Source organism: Schistocerca gregaria, chromosome 6 (assembly GCF_023897955.1).
Source record: "Schistocerca gregaria isolate iqSchGreg1 chromosome 6, iqSchGreg1.2, whole genome shotgun sequence".
NCBI lineage: Eukaryota > Metazoa > Arthropoda > Insecta > Orthoptera > Acrididae > Schistocerca > Schistocerca gregaria.
Window position 1 is genome coordinate 390,450,913 of NC_064925.1, and position 26,947 is coordinate 390,477,859.

The 26,947-nt window shown below is 41.7% G+C and overlaps 1 protein-coding gene across 3 annotated transcripts in view; it reads right to left on the minus strand.

Moving 5' to 3' along the window:
* LOC126278148 (phospholipase A1 member A-like) overlaps positions 1–26,947 on the minus strand; it is a 150,108-nt gene that overhangs the window by 93,384 nt on the left and 29,777 nt on the right. Inside the window, exon 1 of one of the 3 annotated variants that reach the window (XM_049978039.1) lies at positions 22,917–23,042. The exons of the other annotated variants lie outside the window; for them this stretch is intronic. The gene's annotated coding sequence lies outside the window, so the exon portion shown is untranslated. Of the gene's footprint in view, positions 1–22,916; positions 23,043–26,947 lie in introns of those variants that run through there. 3 annotated transcript variants of the gene reach the window in all.

The following is a 26,947-nucleotide window of genomic DNA, read 5'->3' on the forward strand; positions in this document are numbered from 1 at the left end:
TGTTTTAGCGGAGGCTAAGATTCTTCACAAGTAATATTGAAGTGTATTTTGGGAAACAACATGCAGGATTATATGACGCTTCCATCTGAGAAAGGTAGAGCTGTCCATTCCTGTTCAGAATAATGACTTTAGTTTCATATGTATCGAAAAAAGCAGTTCTAGTACTTTGAACTACGCGCAATTTTGGAACTGTTGACGAAGCTACATGTAAGCCAGAGATAATTTTGGATTATAGGGTAGCAAAGGGAGGTATCGACAGAGTCGGTCAACTGTGCTCTGACCAGATCTCAAAGAGGAAAAGTGGGACACTTGTGTTTATAATCAACTTCATTACTACAATTACGCCTACGGTACCTTTCTTGTCAGTTATCGTTATATTATGAAATCGATAATAGGCCTGTGACGATGCAGAACCCGAAAAACCTGTTGCAACAACATATCTTCGTTTTGCGAAGTAGAAAGGAAAATGTAGATACATTACACATAAACAAAATTCTTTTCTTCAGAAATAATCAAGATTTATGTATAATTTTTTGTTATAATAGCCTGGAAACCTACTGCAGTGTTTAGTCACTTACTATTTTAGACAGGTAAAATTCGTTAATCCTAAAACCTATGTAATATTACTAATCAGTAATCACATACAAGTTATATATTTCATAATAAGATTTACCTTTGTTATAAGAGTATTTATCATAAGGATGATTCTGCAATCATATATTTCTGTGCAAGGCTGACCGAAATTAGTTTTCACAACAATAGCTGTCACTGCATCAAAACTAGAATGACCTTTTTCATCACGCCAGTACGTGTTAATTATACTGATAACCCTTCCGTCTACAGTGTCGTACTTGCAGACATAGAGCAAAATTAACCATTTTCTCTACATTTTACAAAGAAATATCACAAATTTCAATTTTTTTAAAATATTGCAACCAATCTTCTAGAGGCATTTTCTTCGTTACGCAGTCTTTGATACGCTGTTCCATTATGTTATTAACATGTTCAGACTCATCGAATGATGAATTCTTCTTGAAAGCAGACACTGGAACACCATATTGAGAGAAAAACATAAGAGAACCCTGAGCATGAGTTCAGTGAGGCAGATTGGCGCAATGAATCTAATTATATTCAGAATGTCTGAACATTGACCCGACAGTTACCAAAATATCTGGAATAATTTCAATACTTTTTCTGTAATAATTCCTACGTACATAAGGTTTTAAACATTTCTTTTACTTTTATTATGGATCTGTTAACCTTTATCTAGAAATTTACTGTTGTGTAAGACTGTCAATCGATTTAGAAGTTCCAGTGAGAGAACTATTTTTACTCTCAATTTGTGTAATGGTAGCTACAAAAACTTCGAATTGATTCACTAAAAATCTCAGCCGTAATGGGAAAAAGCTATCACAGAACAAATTTAGCAATATTTGAGGGTCGATGTCAAGGAGAAAGAAGTTTGACTTAAATCCTTCTATAATGTCCAGGTCCCTCTGCAATCCAGGAAGAAGTGACAGCGGACGTGTTCTGCTGTTACTTATCAGTGACTTGTACTGAACTCCAGTAAACTCGCAACATTATTTTAAGGCGTTGTTTCTAACAGTATACGTTTCAAAATATTTGTAAATTGCAAAACCATTTGTTGCTGACTGGACATTATTGTGCAAAACGTGAGAACCACAGCCAACACCAATAAGTGATTTATTTAATTTTGCTTAAATGTCTGGCGAATATTATGTGCTCCGTTACAGATGACTCCCCCAAAAATCGGTATTTATATTGTTTGCAGAAAAAAATTGCTGTATAAATTGAAATTTTGTATCAGTTGTTTCGTTTGGAACATCACTAATATCCAAAATTTTTACTTTTATGCTGAAACCAGGAAAGCTGTAACTTACCACTAATGGAATCATTTTTATTTTTATTGCCTTGTGATTTAATATAACATTCATTAAAGTAAAATATTTTGCATTTTTTAATTCGGTGCCTGTTGTTGTAAGAGGAAGGGGGCGAACAGATTAACAACAACTGCTTCACTTTTAGTTATAGCACAACAATATTTAGGTCTGTCGCACAGTTTACGAATCGAGAAGTAGTATAGCCATTTGACTGAATGCTATGACTGTGAAAGACGGCACAATACGCAAACGTACGTTCTTCAGAGCCAGTTATAATTCGGGCATTCCTGGAGTGTTTATTTTAAAAACCGAATTCATCACCGTGTTGCTTCTAGATGCCGATGACGTCTCCTTGTGCTTCTTGCTTAGGAGGTGATCGTTTATGTAGCTTCTTCCACCGTGACCTATTGGAAACATCAGCCTGCACACCATATACCGAACTTCACCGGTTACATCAGATTCTTAAAGAAACGAAATTCTTCCTTTAACCAACCCCCAGTTGGGCATTTTCACCAGACCCCATAATTTTCATAATTTAATATTCATATTCACTGACTACTACCAATAGCAAGTCGTAACTTTATCCTCACAGCTGGTCATCCCACAGCTTTCACTTTTAAGTCAGAACTGTTGTCTGTTGTTCCAAAAATTGTTACTCGAAGTTTTGTCACTAAGTGAATGAAATCTGCCAAATATGTGCCGCCCTTTCATCTGACTACAGACTCTTAGGGCAAGCGTGCATGCATGCCAAACACACATGGCATCGCTGACATTCTTCACAAATTTGGCTTCCATATGGCTGTAGTCCCGTTAGCTGAAACGGTTCAGGTGATGCTCCTTTGTACCTCGTTTGGTTTTATTTATCTCGAGGGCCATAAAGAGGAAGATCAGTAAGTTAGGGGCAGCCGACGGGATAGGTGATACCTGCTTTAGCTTTCAACATATCTCTTAGTCTTTCTTTAGGCATAAGGCGGGTTAAACGAAATGTGGTATATATTGTGAAATTAAATACTTCTATAATCTTCTACTTGTAGGAAATTCGTTTCTCGAAAATATTTAATTAAATGAGAAATGTTATTGCTTACATTTTGTATCCCAATTAAAAACTGGGACAATTTTCTGTCCCGATCGAATTTCTCTGGGCAGCGGGACATTTATGTGAAAACCCGGACAATGCCGCCAAAGCTGGGACTTCTGATCAGCCTAGATGCAGCAGGAATCGATGCTCAAATAACGTTTCATGCAAATGAGGTAAACCCAAAAAATGGGAACGATTTTCTTGAAATACTTAGCATGTTCGCTAAGGAAGCCTCAGCTAGTGGAAAAAGCTAAGATTCCTTCACTTGCTGGCGCCATAGCAACTTCCCTCGAGAAACACAAAGAACCAGGGGTTGAAAGAATTTAGAAGCCTGCCAACAAGAAAATAGGATGGTGTGTGACATGTGGACGAGCAAAAAACACCTCCACTAGCATAAAATGTGACTCATGTCATGCGTTATTGCAAAGGACATGTGGAAAAAATACATAAATTGTGAGAAGTGTCAAGCAGTTCTCAAAATTGCGCCAGACAAACTATGCAGATCCAAAGATATTTGTGATAACTGATAATGCCTCAATATACAAAGCTTATGGCATTTTATACTGCAATTAAAGATTGTTGTTGTGCAGTGTGTGCTTAAGAAAAGTGATGGACTAGGTTAATATAACTCAGCCGGGGCAGCAGAGTGATGTGGTAAAAGTTTATTTCTTATTTTTTAATTAAACAGTGATTTACTTCAAATAATGTAAGTCTGTTCAATCACTGTTTAATTAAACTAAAATTAAACTGTGATTTAGCTTGGTAATAGAAAGACGGCTATTCCTTACATGTGTAGAAAGTACGCTGTGCGTCCATTCATGTTATGATAGATGGAGCGCCCGCTAGAGAGTTAATGTAGGTAACAGAGCTTGTACTTCTACTTGTTGGTTATCTCTGGGGAGATCTTACGAGTTACTGGAATTACGTAGTCATGTTTTGGGAAAGAAATATCATCAGATAGGATCTGTATCGTATCCTCCGGTCTACGGTCGAAGTTGACAGCTATAACGGTAATTTACAGTAACTTTCTTTAATGTATTACGAAGCGTACTGACCATTAGAAGACGGTTGATATTCGCACTCTTTGACGTGTAAATGGTTCAAATGGCTCTGAGCACTATGGGACTCAACTTCTGTGGTCAGCAGTCCCCTAGAACTTAGAACTACTTAAACCTGACTAACCTAAGGACATCACACACATCCATGCCCGAGGCAGGATTCGAACCTGCGACCGTAGAGGTCGCGCGGTTCCAGTCTGTGGCGTCTAGAACCGCTCGGCCACCACGCCCGGTTTGACGTATAAAGCGAAGAGCACAGAGAACCAGCAAAACGTTACAAGTGGAACTGAAATGTTGGAAAATCTTAAAGCGCAGACAATGGATAAAAATACGCTGTCCACCTCATAAGCAACTGCTTCGGGAACTTGAAGAACCGCCTTCCTGAGCACAGAGCCGGGACTGAGTGTGGAATGCGGACTCGCGCAACGATCGCCGCCGTCTTATGAATCACCAATGTCTGCACGCAGCTGGCAGCCGCAGCTGTAATCCGACCTCCGTCCAGAGACTACAGTCAAAAGTCTCGTCCAGAGAACGAGTGTCCGTATATCAGCGGCACACTACGCGTCGGATATTGTGAAGTTAGGAACATGGACATTGCCACCGACTCTGAATCAGGGAATTTCATCTTGAGAGATGAATCCCGCTTCTGCGTTCAGAATTATTACTTTATTTTTGTCCATAACTGACATGATTAAGACCATGATTCCGACTGACACTGCAGAGTTGAATGAATTCTGCCTTAAGCCACAAAATGTATATCACTGCGCATTCCGTTTCAAACCCCGTGGCTTTATCTTCAGGCGGTTTTTGCAGTTCTTACATTCGCTTCTGTACCTGTTACAAAACAATATTGCCGTAGAAACTGTGGTATCAACGTTCGATACCACACTTGTTAGAGGTTGCACTTCTCGACCGCGGTCCGTATTAGTATCGTTCGACCCGCGACCAGCTTCTAGTTTCTAGCGAGCTCTCGTCCACTCTTGACGTCAAGTAGTAAAGTAGCATAGCCTTCAGCTGCTAGGAAGCAACCTCTAACAAGGCGCTCAGTAACGTATGGCGTAAGTGAGGCCTCTCTCTCTCTCTCTCTCTCTCTCTCTCTCTCTCTCTATATATATATATATATATATATATATATATATATATATATATATATATATATATATATATGCAGCCAATAAGAATCCTGCAGAACCAGAAGTACAATATATATTATTTTTACAAACGACTTCTAATTACTAGACCATGCAGCCAGCACCTTATCGACGTTACTGACAAACCTACTGTGATTTATATGTTTCTGTTTAGCATTGGCCACTAGTCAACATTGGCGACGACTCGTTCGTCACCATCACAGAAACATTAGTTTCTGGTTAAATTTTGAGCCTCTGTACAACCACAAGTGACATAGTCATCTACAGATCTTAATTCTAGTGGCTGTATCACGTCAGAAAGTAGTAAATGGGACGTAGACACACTTATTGATTCATCTCTTCTTTTTTCCTATAGTTTTCGTTCTGTTAAAAGCCAAACTCTTCAATGCTAGCTAAAGACCGTTCTGCCTGCTTGTGAACTCTGTTTGTAAGGCACAATATCGTTATTCGCTATTACTTTACGAAACTAATACCTTTGTCGAATTTAACCCAACTTTTTTGAAGTGGGTATCCAGCGTGTTCCATTGATAGTGACACGGCCAAATATCTCACGAAATAAGAATCAAACGAAAAAACTACAAAGAACGAAACTCGTCTAGATTGAAGGGGGAAACAAGATGGCGCTATGGTTGGCCCACTAGATCGCACTGTCATAGGTCAAACGGATATCAACTGCGTTTTTTTTAAAATAGGAACCCCCGTTTTTTATACCTATTCGTGTAGTACGTAAAGAAATACGAATGTTTTAGTAGGGCCACTTTTTTCGCTTTGTGATAGATGGCGCTGTAATAGACACAAACGTATAAGTACGTGGTATCAGGTAACATTCCGCCAGTGCGCACGGAATTTGCCTCGTGATACATTACCCGTGTTAAAATGGACCGTTTCCAAATTACGGAAAACGTCGATGTTGTGTAGATCTATGGCTATTGTGGTCAAAATGCCCAACGGGCGTGTGTTATGTATGCTGTTCGGTATCGTGGACGACATCATCCAAGTGTCCGGACCGATCGCCGGATACTTACGCTATTTAAGGAAACAGGAAGTCTTCAGCCACATGTGAAACGTCAACCATGACCTGCAACAGATGATGATGCCCAAGTAGGTGTTTTAGCTGCTGTCGCGGCTAATCCGCACATCAGTAACAGACAAACTGCACGAGAATCGGATATCTCAAAAACGTCGGTGTTGGGAATGCTACATCAACATCTTTTGCACCCGTACCATATTTGCACCAGGGTGTATGGCGACTACTTTCAATGACGTGTACAGTTCTGCCACTGAGCACAAGTGAAATTACGGGACGATGACAGATTTTTTGCACGCGTTCTATTTAGCGGCGAAGCGTCATTCACCAACAGCGGTAACGTAAACCGGCAACTACTGGGCAACGGAGAATCCACGATGGCTGCTACAAGTGGAACATCAGTGACCTTGGCGGGTTGATGTCTGGTACGGCATTATGGGAGGACGGATAATTGGCCCCCATTTTATCGATGGCAGTCTAAATGATGCAATATATGCTGATTTCGTAAGTAATGTTCTACCGATGTAACTACAAGATGTTTCACTTCATGACAGAATGGCGATGTACTTCCAACAGGATGGATGTCCGGCACATAGATCGCGTGCGATTGAAGCGGTACTGAATAGCGTATTTCATGGCAGGTGGATTGGTCGTCGAAGCACCATACCACGGCCCGGACGTCCCCGGATTTCTTTCTGTGGGGAAAGTTGACGCATATTTATTATCGTGATCCACCGACAACGCCTGACAACATGCGTCAGCGCATTGTCAATGCATGTGCGAACATTATGGAAGGCGAACTATTCGTTGTTGAGAGGAATGTCGTTACACGTATTGCCAAATGGATTGAGGTTGACGGACACCATTTTGAGCATTTATTGCATTAATGTGGTATTTACAGGTAATCACACTGTAACAGCATGCGTTCTCAGAAATGATAAGCTCACAAAGGTACATGTATCACATTGGAACAATGGAAATAAAATGTTCAAACGTACCTAAGTTCTGTATTTTAATTTAAAAAACCTACTTGTTCGTCTAAAATTGTGAGCCATATGTTTGTGACTATTACAGCGCCATCTATCACAAAGCGAAAAAAGTGGTCCAACTAAAACATTCATATTTCTATACGTACCACACGAATATGTAATAAAAATGGGGATTCCTATTTTAAAAAACGCAGTTGATATCTGTTTCACCTATGGCAGCGCCATCTAGCGGGCCAACCATAGCGCCATCTGGTTGCCCCCTTCAAGCTAGCCATTTTCGTTCTTTGTAATTTTTTCGTTTGTCGCTTATTTCGTAAGATATGTGGCCCGGTCACGATCAATGGATCACCCTGTATAATTATAAGTAAAAAAATAAGAACATGTTCAAAAGCAGCACAAGAAACACAGATAGCTCAACACAAAAGGATGTTCGTGTTCCATATCTAGGAATTGGTCAAGAATACTGACTTCAAAAATATTTTCCTTTTGCACTTACAAGGAGTTGGGAGACGTAGTAACTAAAAATACAAAATTAAACAAAAAATAGTGGCGTATATACAGTGTGAAGAAAACATACTGCACATGGGGATAAGTATGCAAGTCCTCATCCAGATTCAAAACAAAAGTTTAGCTAGCAGAATCAGGTCGAATGCATTTTGATAACGAGGAGCTGGCAACGCTATCACATCGTGCAGCACATCGGAATCTAAAGGGGTATGTCCATCACTCCACACTACCGTACCAGCCGTCATAGCTCACTGGACGCTGGCACGATAGGTCAGCGTCTTCGCTCATAAGGTTTCAGAACGTTAGTTGCCACTGTAATAAAAAAAAAAAAAATTGAGTGAAGGGTTCAGCGATTAACTTCAACGTGTGTCACTGGATGTCCACCCCGAACAAATGTGAAGAACACAATGTACAAATTCAAATGGTTCAAATGGCTCTGAGCACTATGGGACTCAACATCTGAGGTCATCAGTCCCCTTGAACTTAGAACTATATGAATGTAAGTAACCTAAGGACATCACACACATCCATGCCCGAGGCAGGATTCGAACCTGCAACCGTAGTGGTTGCGCGGTTCCAGACTGAAGCACCTAGAACCGCTCGGTCACACCTGCCGGCATAACGAACAAAACGAGTTTAAAAAAAATACTGAGTATATTACTCGGTCATCAAACCCACATCCACCGTGAAACTATGATTTTTTACATGTCCTTTTCCTAGTTCTCGTTGTTTATAAGCGGGACATCATTTTGGCGCATGACAACAGCCTATCACATACAATGGGATCCATTAAACTGTATGTCTGTGTCTGTTAAATGCGCAGACATAACTGGCCCAGTCAAATTCATATAGGGCGGCTTTCTGATGGAGAACACAAACCATGAGTACGTCGATATGCCTTTGGTGCTGGGTGCATCCGATAAGCAAGCTGCTGCTGCTGCTGCTGTTCTTACGTCCGCTACACAGTACACTCAAAAGGCGCCATCCTGATACAAATGTTTCACGTCACCATGAGTAAAGCTTTCGGGAAACCTTAATCTTCGTCAACTAGTAACGGACACAGAGCGTCAAAGGACTCGACTTATGCACAAACAGAGGACGCTGTTTTTGAAACCGCTCAGCGGTCATCTCGGCGAAGTTCCCCATGATACTGCAAGGCAGTTCCAGATATCTCAAGGACTGGTTGTTGATGTATTGCATGATGAAAAACTGCATCCATATCTGCAATTTCAGTCTTTCTCGGCGTATTCCACTGATGAATTCTTCTCGGGTCATCAGCCGAGTGGTGGCGTCGTCTTGTCGAAACTCATTAAAACGTTGCGACAACACGACGCCACCACTCGGCTGATAAGCCGAGAAGAATTCATCAGTGCATCCATATCGTTACACGGTAACTCAACGCAAGCGGCCAGAACACCGCATTCGAAAAATATAGTTTCGCGAATGGCCTTTGCGCCAAGTGAAAGATAACGAACGTTTTATAAATAACGTTATATTGGCTGATTAATCTAGCTTCACTCGTGGAAGTATTTTCAACATCCACAACAGCCAGTACTCGTCGGGACACAACCCACATGTCACTCGAGAATAAGGCTCTAAACATTCATGGTGGTGTCTGTTCGTTCTACATCGTGTCTCCCTACCACTTTCACGCAACGACGCTCTGAGCGTGTTTTTTAGGGAATTGACTAGTTTGAACCTGGGACCTGTTGCTGGTAAGGAGACGCCAGACCACACATGACATGTAGAATTCAGAAGAGTTCAGTGAGACTAGCGATGATATAACCAAATACTAAATGATCTCAGCGTCAGCTCCACTGCACTCCCTGTAAAAGAATCTTAATACTAACTAAATATAGTGGAAAGGGTTCAAGGCTTTCCTATTTTTAGTTATCTGGTAAAATAACATCGAAAAAGCAGTTAAGTTTACCATTGGAAATTTTATTCTACTCACAAAACATCATTTATAAATTGCAATATTGATAAAAGGAAATGTTTTAATACAGGATGGTAAAAACCACTGCGTTCAACAAAAATGTGAACGAATATTCCCTGAATGGGTTTCCAAGTTCTACAATCGATCGAAGGATGACCTATGCCATATCACATCTATAATCTAGGTTTAATTTAAGTTTCGCAAAAGAGAAAACTATCAAAATGGTCTACAGTGACCCTCAATTATCTTTAATTACTTATTTAACTTGTCGTAAATTACAGTGGCTGATGTGGCTTCTCAATAACTATATAAAAGAAAAATCATCGCGTTTCAGATCTTTTCTTCAAGTGGCAAATGTGAACACCATGAGTTTTAATTAACGATCGACACTAGTATTACGCAAAAAAGGGGTGTAACAGATGAGTCTTCTGTAGTTCTGAGTGAAGACTTATGCGCATAAAAATGCGGCATCGCGTGCGATCATTACCTTGTCGGTGTTTAGGCAGCGTCAGGGCGACAGCGGCCGGCGCACCAGCCATCCAGCTCGCCGTCTCGGAACTAACTCTCTCTAACTTCTCGTTACTACAATTTTACCGAAGTTGGTTTAAAAAAACTATCTGGCTATGTTTTCATCTGACCAATCAGGGTCTCAATGTTAACCTTAAGCTCCGCCTACAAAAATTCTGTCAATCCAATGAAAAACGTTATACTTTTTGTGGTGGGGCAATGTTTTTAAAGTTTGCAACGTAAAAGAGACGCTAAAAAGTCTCACGCTAAAACCTGCAGCTGGTGTGGTCCTTTTAGCGTTATCGTAAGATCTATACTGTTCTTCTGGAAAGGCTCTATCTTTTAACATGGGCTGGGGGTGGTCCTTGACGTACCTGAGACGCGAAAATGTCTCACGCTAAAACTTGCAGGTGGTAGTGGCCCTTTTTGTGTTATCGTAAGATCTATACTGTTTTTCTGGAGGGCTCTAGCTTTTAACATGGGCTGGGGGATGGTCCTTGACGTACCTGAGACGCGAAAAAGTCTCACGCTAAAACGTGCGGGTGGTAGTCGTACAGGTAGGCTGGCGGCGTGGGTGTCCAGACCGTCCCTTATCGTAGGGGCTTCTAGCTTAACACGGTTCTGCTCTCGGCTTCTGTTCTCGTTTCTCCCGTTGGAACTGCGTCTGTCTCACGGTGGGAAGGTATGACATGCATTTAGGCATTCTTGTGTTAGTCTGTGGTGTTCCATTTGCTCACTCGTTACTCGTATTACTTTGGTTAATTTAATGTCACGATTTATTCGGAGCTATGTGACATACTACTACTAATTTGCTTATTATGTCAGGGTTTTCATGGAACGTGTTTGATTTACCTGACACCTTACAAGGCTTTCAGGTACGGTTTGTAAAAACCTGCAGGCTGGAATTGTAGGAGTGCTTTTGGGCCCACGCCTATTGCCGGACAAGTTGAACATGCCCCTGTAACGAACGTTTCTTTGCAAAACTTTGTCCGACGCAGTAAAAACGTTGATGTTCGGTGACAGTCATCGTTTCAGCATGATGGAGCACCGCCACTTTTTGGAATGTATGTGCGTAACTATGTAAATGAAGCGCTTCCATGGAAATAGATTGGTTATGGCCCCGGACCTTATTCCACTAAATTTTTTTTGTGGGGACATCTAAAGGAACAAGTTTATCAAGTTTATGGTACTCCACCTATGGAAATACAGGAGAGCATGCCGCTTCGGCAATGGTGGATGCGGGTTGCAAGTGTACTCGGCCTCGTTCACAAACTTTTTTATTTATTTATTTATTTTTTTTTTTTAAACGTGTCTCATCTGCAGAGGGGTTGGTAGTCAACGGTTGCATTTGCGCCCCTAATACTAAGTGATATATTGGCTAGCCTTTGAACAGCAGTGAATTGAATACGCAATTGTCTATACCTTTGTCTATACCACAACCTTGAGCAAAATGAGGTGCACTATACAAATTTAGATTGAAACTTATTTATTTTTAAAAAAAACACTTTTAACTTTGTGGCCATGCATATTAAAGTTCACAAATAGATCCGATCTGGATAAATAATAATCGGTACAATTCGTATACATGGTTTATTGTTTCGCACCTACACCCTTTCACGATGTTTTTTCACAGTTTATTCGCGTACACTGGCGTCCATGCTTACACTCGCGACGATTTGCCGCTCCGAACTTACCACCACAACGGACAACGACCAAAGACCTCCTTTTCCCTCTCATATCCCCAGTCCTGAGTCGGGTCACGTGACACTACATTAATCAAAACAATTTCTAAACAAGGCCACAATTCATTTGCAATTTTTATTAGATTTAAATACTTAAACCTAAATTCATTATATAATTTTACATACATTTATGACCACATAATTTTTTATAATTCATTGCAATTAAAAAAAAGCAAAACACTACGCAATGGAACTACGACGCTCATCTAAACACAAACCAAGTATTTTCATGTCCATTTTGCATTACACTGTTTTCACTCCGCATTTAATACGTAACTTTATTCTTAAGCACGGAAAAGTAAAATCAGAACTAATTTATGACATGCTATCAGATTTATATAATTAGAAATAACACCACGTTTTGGTACAGTTTCAACCTCTCTCTTCCTTTAATGTCTTTGCACGAAATATAAGACATACAAATACTTATCTGGCACTACAAAGATAGAAACTGAATGGTGTCTTCATAATAAAATAATGTCTTACTTTGCAGTTGTTCTAAACATCTTTATAACTTCATTCAACTACGAAATATTTTGATTGAAGTACACCAGCCCAACATATTATTTCTGCTGCTGTGCTTTAAATTTAAATTACGAACTACTTGGAAGAGCTCCATATTATCCCCAGTTACCTTACAAGGTCTGTTGCGTAGGAACCAGAAAAATATGATCCAGCGAGTGGCGAAGTGTTCGCAAATGCAAGGTGGTCGCTTTGAACATCTTCTCTAAAATAAATGTTGCTCGGTCGTGTATTTCTGGCTCTCTGAAGATGAGCCTGGCCGTCAAACGAACAGAATGGAATTATGGAGGTGTAAATTGGATACAAATCTGATGCTTTAAATGAAAAGAAAGTTTAAAGCGAACGCGACCCGAACATCGGCGAGTGTGCATAATAGTTCTCGACGGTATTGCCTCGTCTCACTGAGCTAACAGGACAGCTTCGACACAGTACGAAGCTCATTGCACTTGTTTTTGGCCACGCTGTACGCTTACAACGTTGCCAGAGGTTCGTTTTTTAAATTGCATGGCACAGCTGATCAAGGGACGTACGCTCACTTTCGTCCTAGCGTGAACGTCCCCTAAACGGTCAACAACATTGCATAATAATATTCTGCAATATTACTGACGTCATCTGCAGACTGATCATTAATAGTGTCAATTATACTGTCAATAATATTCAGCATTTTCTAGGTAGCAGCGTGTGGTTCGGAGTGTTGGGCGATAAAGGCGCTGCTGCTGTAATAATTGCTCTTTGTTGCAAATAGAGAGAAAGTGGATGAAAATTGGTTCGAGGAACTCAAAGATCACTCACAAAAACTGGTTGAGACTACTGATGTTCAACGAAAGAAAAACGTACCAATTTTTTATTTGCTGATGGTCCAGCGTTAGAAACACTATTGTAAATTGTTATCCCAATACGTTAGCTTCCTCATACATAGACAGCTATCCGTGCCCCTCATCCCGGAAATGTCAGTATTATTGGCCGTCTAGGGGCCGCTTTACGCTGCCGGAACGTCTTGCCGACTCCACCGGCCAAGATGGTGCGTTCATCTCGATACCGCTGTCTGAATCCAGCGACGGTACTATATATCGTGTTTCCTAAGCCAGAATTGATCGTTACAGAGATGCACAATGAACTCCATTCAGAAACGCTACAAGCAGTAATGTACGTTGCCTGACAGCCACTTGACAAATACGCTCTCAGAGGGGAAAAAGAACTGCACGACCAAGGAATAATTCAAAACGGATAGAAATCGGTAGATATGAAGTACATGTACAGAAAAACAAATGATTGCATTTTCAGAAAATTGGACTACACTCCTGGAAATTGAAATAAGAACACCGTAAATTCATTGTCCCAGGAAGGGGAAACTTTATTGACACATTCCTGGGGTTAGATACATCACATGATCACACTGACAGAACCACAGGCACATAGACACAGGCAACAGAGCATGCACAATGTCGGCACTAGTACAGTGTATATCCACCTTTCGCACCAATGCAGGCTGCTATTCTCCCATGGAGACGATCGTAGAGATGCTGGATGTAGTCCTGTGGAACGGCTTGCCATGCCATTTCCACCTGGCGCCTCAGTTGGACCAGCGTTCGTGCTGGACGTGCAGACCGCGTGAGACGACGCTTCATCCAGTCCCAAACATGCTCAATGGGGGACAGATCCGGAGATCTTGCTGGCCAGGGTAGTTGACTTACACCTTCTAGAGCACGTTGGGTGGCACGGGATACACGCGGACGTGCATTGTCCTGTTGGAACAGCAAGTTCCCTTGCCGGTCTAGGAATGGTAGAACGATGGGTTCGATGACGGTTTGGATGTACCGTGCACTATTCAGTGTCCCCTCGACGATCACCAGAGGTGTACGGACAGTGTAGGAGATCGCTCCCCACACCATGATGCCGGGTGTTGGCCCTCTGTGCCTCGGTCGTATGCAGTCCTGATTGTGGCGCTCACCTGCACGGCGCCAAACACGCATACGACCATCATTGGCACCAAGGCAGAATCGTCTCTCATCGCTGAAGACGACACGTCTCCATTCGTCCCTCCATTCACGCCTGTCGCGACACCACTGGAGGCGGGCTGCACGATGTTGGGGCGTGAGCCGAAGACGGCCTAACGATGTGCGGGACCGTAGCCCAGCTTCATGGAGACGGTTGCGAATGGTCCTCGCCGATACCCCAGGAGCAACAGTGTCCCTAATTTGCTGGGAAGTGGCGGTGCGGTCCCCTACGGCACTGCGTAGGATCCTACGGTCTCGGCGTGCATCCGTGCGTCGCTGCGGTCCGGTCCCAGGTCGACGGGCATGTGCACCTTCCGCCGACCACTGGCGACAACATCGATGTACTGTGGAGACCTCACGCCCCACGTGTTGAGCAATTCGGCGGTACGTCCACCCGGCCTCCCGCATGCTCACTATACACCCTCGGTCAAAGTCCGTCAACTGCACATACGGTTCACGTCCACGCTGTCGCGGCATGCTACCAGTGTTAAAGACTGCGATGGAGCTCCGTATCCCACGGCAAACTGGCTGACACTGACGGCGGCGGTGCACAAATGCTGCGCAGCTAGCGCCATTCGACGGCCAACACCGCGGTTCCTGGTGTGTCCGCTGTGCCGTGCGTGTGATCATTGCTTGTACAGCCCTCTCGCATTGTCCGGAGCAAGTATGGTGGGTCTGACACACCGGTGTCAATGTGTTGTTTTTTTCCATTTCCAGGAGTGTATTTATTAAAGAGAAAGAAATTCATAAACTGAGTAAGTCAATAATGCGTTGGTCCACCTCAAGCCCTCAAGCAAGCACTTATTCGGTTTGCCATCGATTGAAAGAATTGTTAGATGTCTGCCTGAGGGATATCGTATCATGTTCTGTCCAATTGGCGTGTTAGATCGTAAAAATCCCGACATGGTTGGAGGTCTCTGCCCACATTGCTCCAAACGTTCTCAATTGGGGAGAGATTCGGTAACATTGTTGGCCAAGGCAGAGTTTGGAAAGCTCGAAGACAAGAAGAAGAAACTCTCGCCGGGTGCAGCCGGGAATTGTCTTGCTGAAATGTTAGCCTACGATGGGTTACCATGAATGGCAACAAAACATCCCATCAACGTCGGGATCATTAGAGACGGAGCTCAAGCTCGGACTGTGTCAAGGATGGGGAAGGAAATCGGCCATGCCCTTTCAAAGGAACCATTCCGGCATTTTACTGGAGCTATTTAGGGAAGTCACGGAAAACCTAAAGCTGGATTGCCGGACGCGGCTTTGACCAATCGTCCTCCCAACTGGGAGTCCAGTGTGCGGTGTGTTTGCTTTCGCAGGGAATGCCGTAGTACCAGTACAACTGAAATGGGTGTAGCCTCGATACTAAGACGAGTAACCGCACATCACTATCGTCGTGTTGATATATTCTTCGGAGCATAATCAGTTCCTAAGGAATGAGATTTTCACTATGCAGCAGAGTGTGCGCTGACATGAAACTTCCTGGCAGATTAAAACTGTGTGCTGGATCGAGTCTCGGTCCGGCACACAGTTTTAATCTGCCAGGAAATTTCAGTCCTTAAAGAGTTTGCGACCCACGTTTTTATAGTATGACTCTAAAACATCCAACAATAATGTTTAAGTGAAAAATATTAGAACCTCCTCTCTGCAACTCCCAAACTATAGTTGTTTTTTGGTACATATTTATGGGTAAATCACGATATCTGTTGAAACCTTCTGGTAAATTAAAATTGTGTGCTGACCCAGGATTCGAGCCTAGGTATCTTCGCCTTTCGCAGGCAAATGCCCGATGCCAAACTTTTCCAAACATGACTCACAACTCGCTCTACATCTCCATCTCCATCTACATCTATACTCTGCAAGACACCTTACGGTGTATGGCGTAGGGTATTTCATGTACCAGTGTCACTTCCCCTTCTCCAGTAACGTATTGTTCACGAGAAGAACGACTGTTGGTAAGTCTGCGTGTGGGCTCGAATCTCTCTAATTTTATCTTGATCGTCTTTTCGGGAGGTATATGAGGAGGAAATATTGGTTGAATATTATAGAAATGTACGTTCTCGAAACTTCAACAATAGACCACACCTTGATGCAGAACGCATCTTTTGCAGTGTCTGTCATTGGAGCTGGCTGAGTATCTCTGTGACGCTTTCGTGCTTACTAAATGAACCTGTAATGAAACGTGCTGCTCTTCTTTGGATCTTCTCTATCAGCTTTATCAGTCTTATCTGGTCACATCACATATTAACGAGCAATATTTAAGTACTGATCGAACGAGTGTTATGTAAGCTACTTTCTTGATGGGCTATATTTCCTGAGGATTCTTCCAATGAATCTGTCTGGCATATGCCTTCCTCAGGATTAATTTTCACATGGTCGTTCGACTTCAAGTTGCTCCATACGCATACTCAAAGATGTGTTATGAAGTAGCTGCTTTCACTGACTGCTCTGCAACTTTGTAATCGTACAATAAGGGATCTTCCTGTCCATGTATTTCCAATACTTCACATTTGTTTATGTGGAGGGTCACCTCCCATTCTCTGCGCCAAGTGTCGAACGTCTGCAGGTCTACGTGCATTTCTCCAGAGCCGCCACTTCTCTGTATACAACAGCATCAGTCGCGAAAAGCCTCATGGAACTTCAGATGTTATCTAGTGGGTCGTTTATGTATACAGGGTGTATCAAAAAGAATCGTCCGATTTGGTACGTCTATATTTCTAAAATTAATAAACATATACAATGAATTTTCTTTCTTGGTGATCGTGAAACTCAAAGAGTTTTTTTTTCATGCCCTTTTCATAAATGTTCAATATGCCCCCCTTGAGGTGCACGGTATATGTCAATGAGATTTTCAATTTTTTCCCACACTGCAACGAGCATGTATTAAGTTACAGCTTCCACAGTTCCTGTTATGCAATGTCTCAGTTCATTGTTGGTGATGGTGGAGGCACATAAACAGAGCCTTTTATAAACCTCCATAAGAAATAATCACATACATCCAGCCCCGGTGACCTCGCAGGCCAGTAATGTAAGAGTGAATCATTTGGTCCAGTGCGATCGACCCATAGTTTAACAACCCTTTTGTTTTAAAAATTCCCTTACTTCCAGATGCCTTTGTGGCGGTGCCCCATTCTGTTCATAAAAGTCGTCCGAATTAGTCTCCAACTGTAAAAAAAAAAAATAAAGTTCTCAAGCATGTCGAGATATGTTCTTACGGTAACAGTGTTCTCGGCAAAGAAAAGTGGACCATACACCTTTATACGTGAAACTGCACAAAACACATTAAATTTTGGAGAATCTCTCTCGTGTTGTACAACTTCATGTGGTTGTTCCATATCCCATATTCTCACATTACGACGGTTCACCTTTCCATTTAAATGAAATGTTATCTCGTTAGTAAACACTAAGCTTGGAAGAAAACTGCCATCCTTCATCTTGCCAAGAACGAAATTACAGAGCTCCACAAGTTGTTGTTTGTCACCTTCACGAATAGCTTGCAGTAACTGAATTTTGTATGGTTTCATGTGTAAACGTCGACACAACACACGTCAGACAGTCATCGGGGGCATGTTGGGCTGTCGAGTTGCATGGGTGATGGATTTCTGCGGACTCTTTGTGAAACTATGGCGGATGCTTTCGACGACTGTCAGAGGTTCGGGAACGGCCCAGTGATTTGCCTTTACACAAACAAACTGTTTCTCGGAATTGTTCATGCCATCGTCTAATGTCCTGTGCTGTAGGAGGATCCAAACCATACCTAGTAAGCAAATCACGCCGAATAGTTATTACTGACCCGTAATGCGCAAAACGTAGAACAGAAAACGTTTTCTGTTGTCCCGAAACCATTTTTACTAGAACAGTAGCGTGCACACACTGCTGCTACTTAGCGGGAACCATGTAAAGCTCGAGAGGTTGCTCTTTCCAACAGTACGTTGTTCACGCACATATCTCGAAGATCATAATAGATATGAAATTTTTAAAAATCGGATGATTCTTTATGATACATCAGGTATTGTGGAGAGGAATAGTCCTACAACACTACGCCCGAAGTTACTTTTACGTCTGAAGACTTCTCTCTGTTCAGAATGAAATGCTGTGTTCTTTTTGCTAGAAATTCTTCATGCCAATTTCACAGTTGGCCTGATATTCTGTTCGCTTGTGTTTTGTTCATTAGGTGTCAGTGCGGACTGATTCCTGGGTCTCGTGCAGGAACAGAGCGAACTGTGTTGCACAGCTTTACTTCCTCCAGTATCTCATCTCCTATCTTCCAAACGTCAAAGAAATTCTCTTGCATAGCTTGCAGGACTAGCACGATGTATTGGCAGTTCTTTATGTTGACAGTCAAGTGACATTCGCTGCACCAAGCATCGATCCTCTGCAGGTCTTCCTACATTTCTCTACAATTTTCTAGTGTCGTGACTTCTTTGTATACAACAGCATCATCCGCGGAAAGCCTCACGGAACTAACGTAAGTTTTGTGAATGACTGTGTACAAAAATCAACTGTGAATGACTATGTACAAAAACCAAAGCTGCACATACGCTTCGTATCCACTGGAGTGACATGATAGCATGAACAATATTTCTGGTAAGATTGCTATTTGCGTTTTCTATGCGTATTTTAGTTCCAGAAACTACACCCATTTTCTGTTTCACATTTCATATTCATATATACAAGGAATGCAGCGAGGAATGATTTCGAAAGTAAATTAATAGGAATCACAGTCAAGTTTAGGAGAAGAAGCACAGACTATAAAGTAGATTAATGAAAGTCCACAACAAATAAACAAAATTGGTCTTAGGTGGCCACAATATACGACTATGGATGTAAATAACGTGAGTAAGAGCAAAAATACTTTTCCATTCCCAGAAAGGTGTTTATTGGTCGTAACGCGACGTACAGATTCATTTGTCGTGTCTCATGCAGTCATTCATGAGTCAGAAGAGTGGTGGAGCATATATAATCGATAATCGCAACAGCAGCTGTTATCAGTAATTCCTACAGATAAGGTAGTCGATTTCCGCTGTGTGGAGAGATACGATATCATCATTAGCTTCTGGTGCTTTGTTTTTCCTTTGGTGGTGGGGGAGGGAGAAGGACTTGTTAATATAGTAGTTACTCGGCAAACGTGCCAGAATGTTTTGAGTGCCTAACAGCAGTTATGGCTATAAAAAAGGAAAGTTTCCCATGAACTACCAGGTAGAAATCGATCTTGGGCGGTTGGTTACATGAGCCGCTGGGAGTAGAGAGAAGAAATTTTCCGATGGCCGCCTCCCAGCAACTGTCTATTGAGAGTAGAAACTTTCAGCAGTGAAGGGAACGTCCATCGCCTCTAAGAACACTGTTAACACAGTCAGATACTCTATTTTCAGTAGCAGATAGAGTTCGGCCAGAGTGAGGAGCATTCTCGAGGTTTGAAGTTACCGTTTTGAATCACCCCAAACCATCTGAATATGCTTGAGAGATTAGAGGCTGTTCTTTATTCGGTGGGCAAAATTATTGAAAGGACTGACCACCTGGCCCTCAAAAACTTTTCTTCTTTCATTGTAGCTGGACGATAGATAAGCAAAACTAACAGTATGCATTCGAACTGTTTGCTTGGGCTTGGGTATCCTGTAATACATTCGATATTCTAGTACAAGCTGATATGGACACAACACAATTAAGCAACATGTCTATGTTGGTCTTAAAAACGTTTCATACACAAGCTCTCCAGTTATAGAAATGCATGACTCATCTACATCGACCGACGGTTCGAAGAACGGAGGTGGATGTTGTACTCACTGGGGTACCATCTGTCTCTAGTAAGAAAGTAATGCTGCCTAAGAAGAAAATGTTTATGGCTACTGAGATCATGGCTACACAACGAGCGCTTCTGTATGCCGAGAAGTATCTGAATGATCAAATCTTTACCCTCTCTGATTTCAAGCCAGAAAATGAATCACTGAGATACCTGTGCAGTGGGCGAAACAATCATTCAGTGGCGTGCGGCATCATGAACCTGACGTTAGGGCTCACAATAGAAATCAGAGTGTCACCCTATGCTGAATGACGCTGCTGTATAATTTTCATGTAAATGAAACGGCAGCCATTTACTACGGAGTGTGGGAACACACGGGAATTCCAGACGCAGACCTTTTAAACTACCTCAACCCGGTAATCAGAGAGAAGTCGAATTCAGAATGACAAGAATCATGCAAATAAATAGGCACAGATTATGCCAGAATTAACATGGTGCTTGTGACTAAATTATGGCACCATACCATGACTCGTGAACAACCATAGATGCTACACCAGCCTGTGGCTGGCTGGAGTGTCCGAGCGGTTCTAGGCGCTACAGTCTGGAACCGCGTGACGGCTACGGTCGCAGGTTCGAATCCTGCCTCGGGCATGGATGTGTGTGTTGTACTTAGGTTAGTTAGGTAGGCAAACGTACATTTATAGCATTCGTAGACATAGAGAAACATTTAGACAATGTCGACTGCAATATTCTCTTTGAAATTCTGAAGGTACAAGTGGTAAAATACAGGGAGCGAATAGCTATTTACAACTTGTACAGTAACCAGACGGCAGTTGTAAGACCCGATTGGCACGAAATGGGAGTAACGGTTGAGAAGGGAGTGAGATAAGGTTGTAGCCTATTTCCGATTTTATTCATTCCGTACACTGAGCGAGCCATAAAATAAATCAAAGAAAAATTTGGATTAGGAGCTGAAGTTCAGGGAGAAGATATCAAATCTATGTGGTTAGCCAATGACATTATAATTCTGTCAGAGATATCAAAGGACTTGGAAGAGCAACTGTGCAGAATGTATCGTGTCTTGAAAGGAAGATATATGATGAACACTAACAAAAGAAAAACAAGGATAATGGAATGTAGTGGAATTGAATCAGATAAAGCTGAGGGAATTAAATTAGCAAACGAGATACTAAAAGCAGTAGATGTGTTTTATTTGGTCAGCGAAATAACAGATGATGGACAAAGCAGATGGGATATTAAATGTTCAAAATGGTTCAAATGGCTTGAGCACTATGGGACTTAACTTCTAAGGTCAACAGTCCCCTAGAACTTAGAACTACTTAAACCTAACTAATCTAAGGACATCACACACATCCATTACCGAGGCAGGATTCGAACCTGCGACAGTAACGGTCACGCGGTTCCAGACTGTAGCGCCTAGAACCGCTCTTTCACCCCGGCCGGCTATTAAATGTAGCCTGTCAACAGCAAGAAAAATGTTTCTGAAGGAAAGAAATTCATTAACATAGAATGTACACTACTGGCCATTAAAATTCTACACCAAGAAGAAATGCAAATGATAAACGGGTATTCATTAGACAAATATATTATACTAGAACTGATATATGATTACATTTTCAGATAATTTGGGTGCATAGATCCTGAAAAATCAGTACCCAGAGCAACCACCTCTGATCGTAATAACGGCATTGGTCAACTATTGTTTGTGTATGAGAAATCGGTTGGAAACTTTCCTCGTGTCAGCACGTTGTAGGTGTCGCCACCGGCGCCAACCTTGTGTGAATGCTCTGGAAAGCTAATCATTTGCATATTACAGCACCTTCTTCCTGTCGGTTAAATTTCGCGTCTGTAGCACGTCATCTTCGTGGTGTAGCAATTTTAATAGCCAGTAGTGTAATTCTGTGAGAGACAGCAGAGGATTTGGAAGATCAGCTGAGCAGTTTGCATCGTGTCTTGAAAGGAAGATATACGATGAAAATCATCAAAAGCAAAACAAGGATAATGGGATGTAATCGAATTAAATAAGATGAAGCTGAGGAAATTAAATTAAGAAACGATATACTAAAACTAGTAGATGTGTTTTGTTACTTGGGCAGCGAAATAACTGATGGTGGTGAAGGGAGAGGGGATACTAACTTGCCCTGTCAATAGCAATAAAAATCTTTCTGAAGGAAAGAAATTTATTAACATCGAATATAGATTTAAGTGTTGGGAAGTCTTTTCTGAATGTATGTGTGTGGAGCGTGGCCAAGCTTGGAAATGAAACTTGGATGATGAACAGTTTAGACAAAAAAAGAATATAAGCTTTTGAAATGTGGTGCTACAGACGACTGCTGAAGATTAGATGGGTAGTTCACGTAACTAATGGGGAGGTACTGAACAGCTGGCGAGGAAAGAAATTTGTGGCACAAACTGACCAGAAGAAGGGATCGGGTGATAGGACACATTCTGAGACATCAAGGAATCACCAATTTACTACTGGGAGGAAAGTGTGGAGTGTAAAAATGGCAGAGGGAGACCAAGAGATGAATACTGTAAGCAGAGTCAGAATGATGTGGGTTTCCGTGGTTATCAGAGATAAAGATACTTGCCCATGACAGAGTGGCATGGAGAGTTGCATCAGACCAGTCTTCCGAGCGATCACCACAGCAACAACGCCTTAAAATAAAAGCTGAACGCATGCTTTCAGTGTTCAGTTTGGAAAACGTGTCGCAGACGGAAGCTACTTCCGTCGCGTCGAGCACCTTACCTCGCATCAATGTGTACAGTAGGCTAGGTGTACCAGCTGGCCTCTGGAAGGTGACTGTCTGCGCGGATCGCGGCTCTGACGATGAAACACACAACGCACGACGCGGCGAGCGACCACTTGAGGCAGTCAAGCGATAAGGGGTCGCCAAGGACAGCCCGCTGGGCTGGAATCAGCTGAGGCGAATGTCGCCCAGTGGCGGGAAATCTGAGAAAAGGCGGCCGATAAATCCTCGAACCTGACGTCGCAACAAACCGCTTCCATGTCAGGAGAATAAGTACATTTTAATGTATTTGGGCACAATTTCAAAGTCTTCCTTTTTCCATTTCGCTTATTTTGTTTTATTCATTTATAGCGGCTCATTACACTGTCGTTACATTGTGGTTTGAATGCTGGTGAATACATTCATACACATTCATGGTGTTGTTGTGGTCTTCAGTCCTAAGACTGGTTTGATGCAGTCCTCCATGCTACTCTATCCTGTGCAGGCTTCTTCATCTCCCAGTAGCTATACGATTTTTACCCTCTATACTGCCCTCCAGTACTAAATTGGTTATCCTTTGATGCCTCAGAACATGTCCTACCAACCGATCCCTTCTTCTGGTCAAGTTGTGCCACAAACTTCTCTTCTCCCCGATCCGATTCAATACTTCCTCATTAGTTATGTGATCTACCCCTCTAATCTTCAGCATTTTTTGTACCATCACATTTAGAAAGCTTCTATTCTCTTCTTGTCCAAACTATTTATCATCCACATTTCACTTCCATATATGGCTACACTCCATACAAATACTTTTAGAAACGACTTTCTGACACTTAAATCTATACTCGCTGTTAACATATGTTTCTTCTTCAGAAACGCTTTCCTTGCCATTGCCAGTCTACATTTTATATCCTCTCTACTTCGACCATCATCAGTTATTTTGCTCCCCAAATAGCAAAAGTGCTTTACTACTTTAAGTGTCTCATTTCCTCATCTAATTCCCTCAGCGTCACCCGACTTAATTTGACTACATTCTATTATCCTCGTTTTGCGTTTGTTGGGAATTTAGCGGACATAATGAGATATTTCTACTTTGTTCTTTCTTTTTCCGGTACTGAATTCCTATTCATCACGAGCCAAGCGCCAGGCAGCGCTGCAGAGTTAGTAGGCACTGCAAGAGACACCTGTCAGATTCCATGTTCAATCATCTGCAGCCAAGAGCTGCCACTAGAGGAAATTTACCTGCTCTGAAATTACAATGTACATTTGCGTATAATCGTTTCAGTGAAAAAAAAGAATTTAATATAATGTATCTGATATATATTGTTTCGTTAGGCGAGAGCCTGTATCGTCTGTTTCAACGTACTCCATTTCGCGTACTCCACTTCTAATTTCCGTTCACTCCTTACATTAAACGCTTCCTTGGCTGATTTATTTAAGGTAACGTTTCGTGTAGCCACTGTTCAAAAATAATATGCAAACGTATCGTATTTTCTACTTTTGGAACCATCCCGTAATTTTAACAACGGTAATTTTGGTACTGGGAAGTTTCTTTTGGAATAGGAGTTTTGTACCGTCGCTTTCAATTACTTACAAATCTAAATTTGGTCGTAGAACCTAGCTTTGCTTTAAATAATTACGACTCACAGACTTAGGGATTTCATATTTGTACTGAAAGCAGAAAATAAATCCACAGAAATGGATAATTGTGTCTAATCGAACGTTATTTCATACGTAACTTTAACTAATTTTCTTTCAGTTACTTTATTTTATTATGCTGTTTGGTCGTTAAGGAGCAGTTGGCACAGTTAACCGCCATTTCAGTGGTGTAGAAACCAATCAGGAAGACTGTCGACGGGTCTGTTCAAATAAGGAAATAGATATTTCGCTCTGTGTACTGAAACCCACAAGTAAGTATAAAGTTGAACCATTTAAGGGACCGAAATCTATTTTTAACTAACACGTCATAGTTGAATATAAAACCAGTTACATTCAGCTAAGAAAGCGAGCATCATTTTAATCAGTTACCTCATCCCTTTCAAACTACAACTGTTTAATCTCCTTGGGGGCAATGAGGTGTTGTGAATGCACGCCAATGCAAGCTTAAGACTTACAACATATAATTAGTCTTATACTGAATGACTATTTTTCACGGATAACTCATTGCACAATGAGATTCTTATCGATAATACGACAATGATACCCTCTCTTCGGAATTCTCGTTGCTCTTTGAGATTCTGATAAACAATACATTTACGATTTTGTGGAAGTGATGAATTATACGCAACGTTTCTCGGATGTGAAAAGCGCGTAGCGTCAGTTGGAGGTGAGCCGCCAGCAGTGGTGGATGTGGGGAGAGAGATGCCAGAGTTTTGAGATGTTAATATGAGCGGACGATCTGGTCATGTGTCCGTCAGAAAAGGAAATTTGTCAAAATGGAGGTCACGAATATATATATATATATATATATATATATATATATATATATATATATATATATATATATATATAATGACTATTGTTTGAACATTAGTAAGGTAAATACATTGTTTGTTCTCTATCAGAATCTTTCATTTGCTAACTATATGACTATCAATAGTTAGTGCCATCAGTAGTTAAGAGTCTCTTATTGAGCTGGCAGTACTGGCGTTCGCTGTATTACAGTACTTCGAGTAACGAAGATTTCGGTGAGGTAAGTAATTCATGAAGGGTATGGGTTATTGTTAGTCAGGGCTATTTTTTTGTAGGGATTTTTGAAAGTAAGATTGCCTTGCGCTAAAATATTGTGTGTCAGTTTAGAAATGGTCAGAATAAGTAAAGAGAAAACTGTCTGAGTACGTTCAGTTTTATTCAGCTGTTTCAGTATCACATGACGTAGAAGTTTATCAGCATTGTCTTTCTTTACATTCAAAGGGGAAGTTTCAAATTTCATTTCGTGACCGAAACGCAGGCGCAGACTTTTGTTTTTACCTCTTATAGAATTATATTTTACCCCTCATTGGAAACCACTCGTCTACGATAAGACGTGAGCTTTTAGAAGCGCCAGACTGTGGGTCCAGGATGTGGAAAATCCGTCACCGAGCAATCAAGATGTGGCCACAATTACTGGCTGTTTAGCCACTAGATAAACACTGGGAACGAAAACTTTGAGAAAAGAAGACAATCAAGAGAGGAAATGGTAAAACTGCCCACCAAGAACGTAGAGATCAAAACCGATAACTGAATCGTCAGAAACTTTCGGGGAACAGAACCCTCAGAAGATGTAGTGTTCATCGGTTTTTATCTAGGTCCCGCTGTTGCTGCTGCTCTTCACTGATGAAACTGAGCTTTCCATTGTTCATTTAGTTCACAGAACGGGACATTTTATCAAAATACGTTTCAAAATAGAACCAGCCTTGTGTCGAGTATACCGAGTATTTGAATTAACACATCTTCACAGACTTACGATACAAATTATTTCATCAACTTTCAAAACAAATTAATATAATACAAGACTATTATTAATAAAAGTGACCTATAGGATAACTCCGGAAGTTCCTTCAGGCTGTTCGCAGAAAACGCTATTGTCTGTAGGAAGGTAGCAACGCTAGTACACTGTACCGAAATGTAAGAAGACCTGCCAAGGGTCGGCTGTCAGTTGCCCCTCAATCTAAAATAAATGTAACGCATTGTGCATAAATAGGCGAGAGAAGCCACAACTGTTCAATTACAATAGTAGGGAGAAACCACTGGAAACTATCGCAAAACACGTAGTGACCCAAGAAAGCTACACTTGCCAACCCACGCTAAGACAACTGCGCAACTAGAATGGAAAATTGTCAGAAGAGAGTGCGTATTTGGGATTTCCTGCAGACACAGTTCTGCTTTAGTATGGGTAACAGGAGCATCACAGTGTCCGAGTGAAAAGGCGCAGCAACTGGAATGTACACCGTAGTTGAAGTACCCAGGACGGTGCGATTCTTTTGGGCAAAATTTCTATATTGCTCGCTGATTAACCGTGAAATTCTGGCAGTGAATGGACCAAATGTAATGTGACGTGCAGCCGTACTGA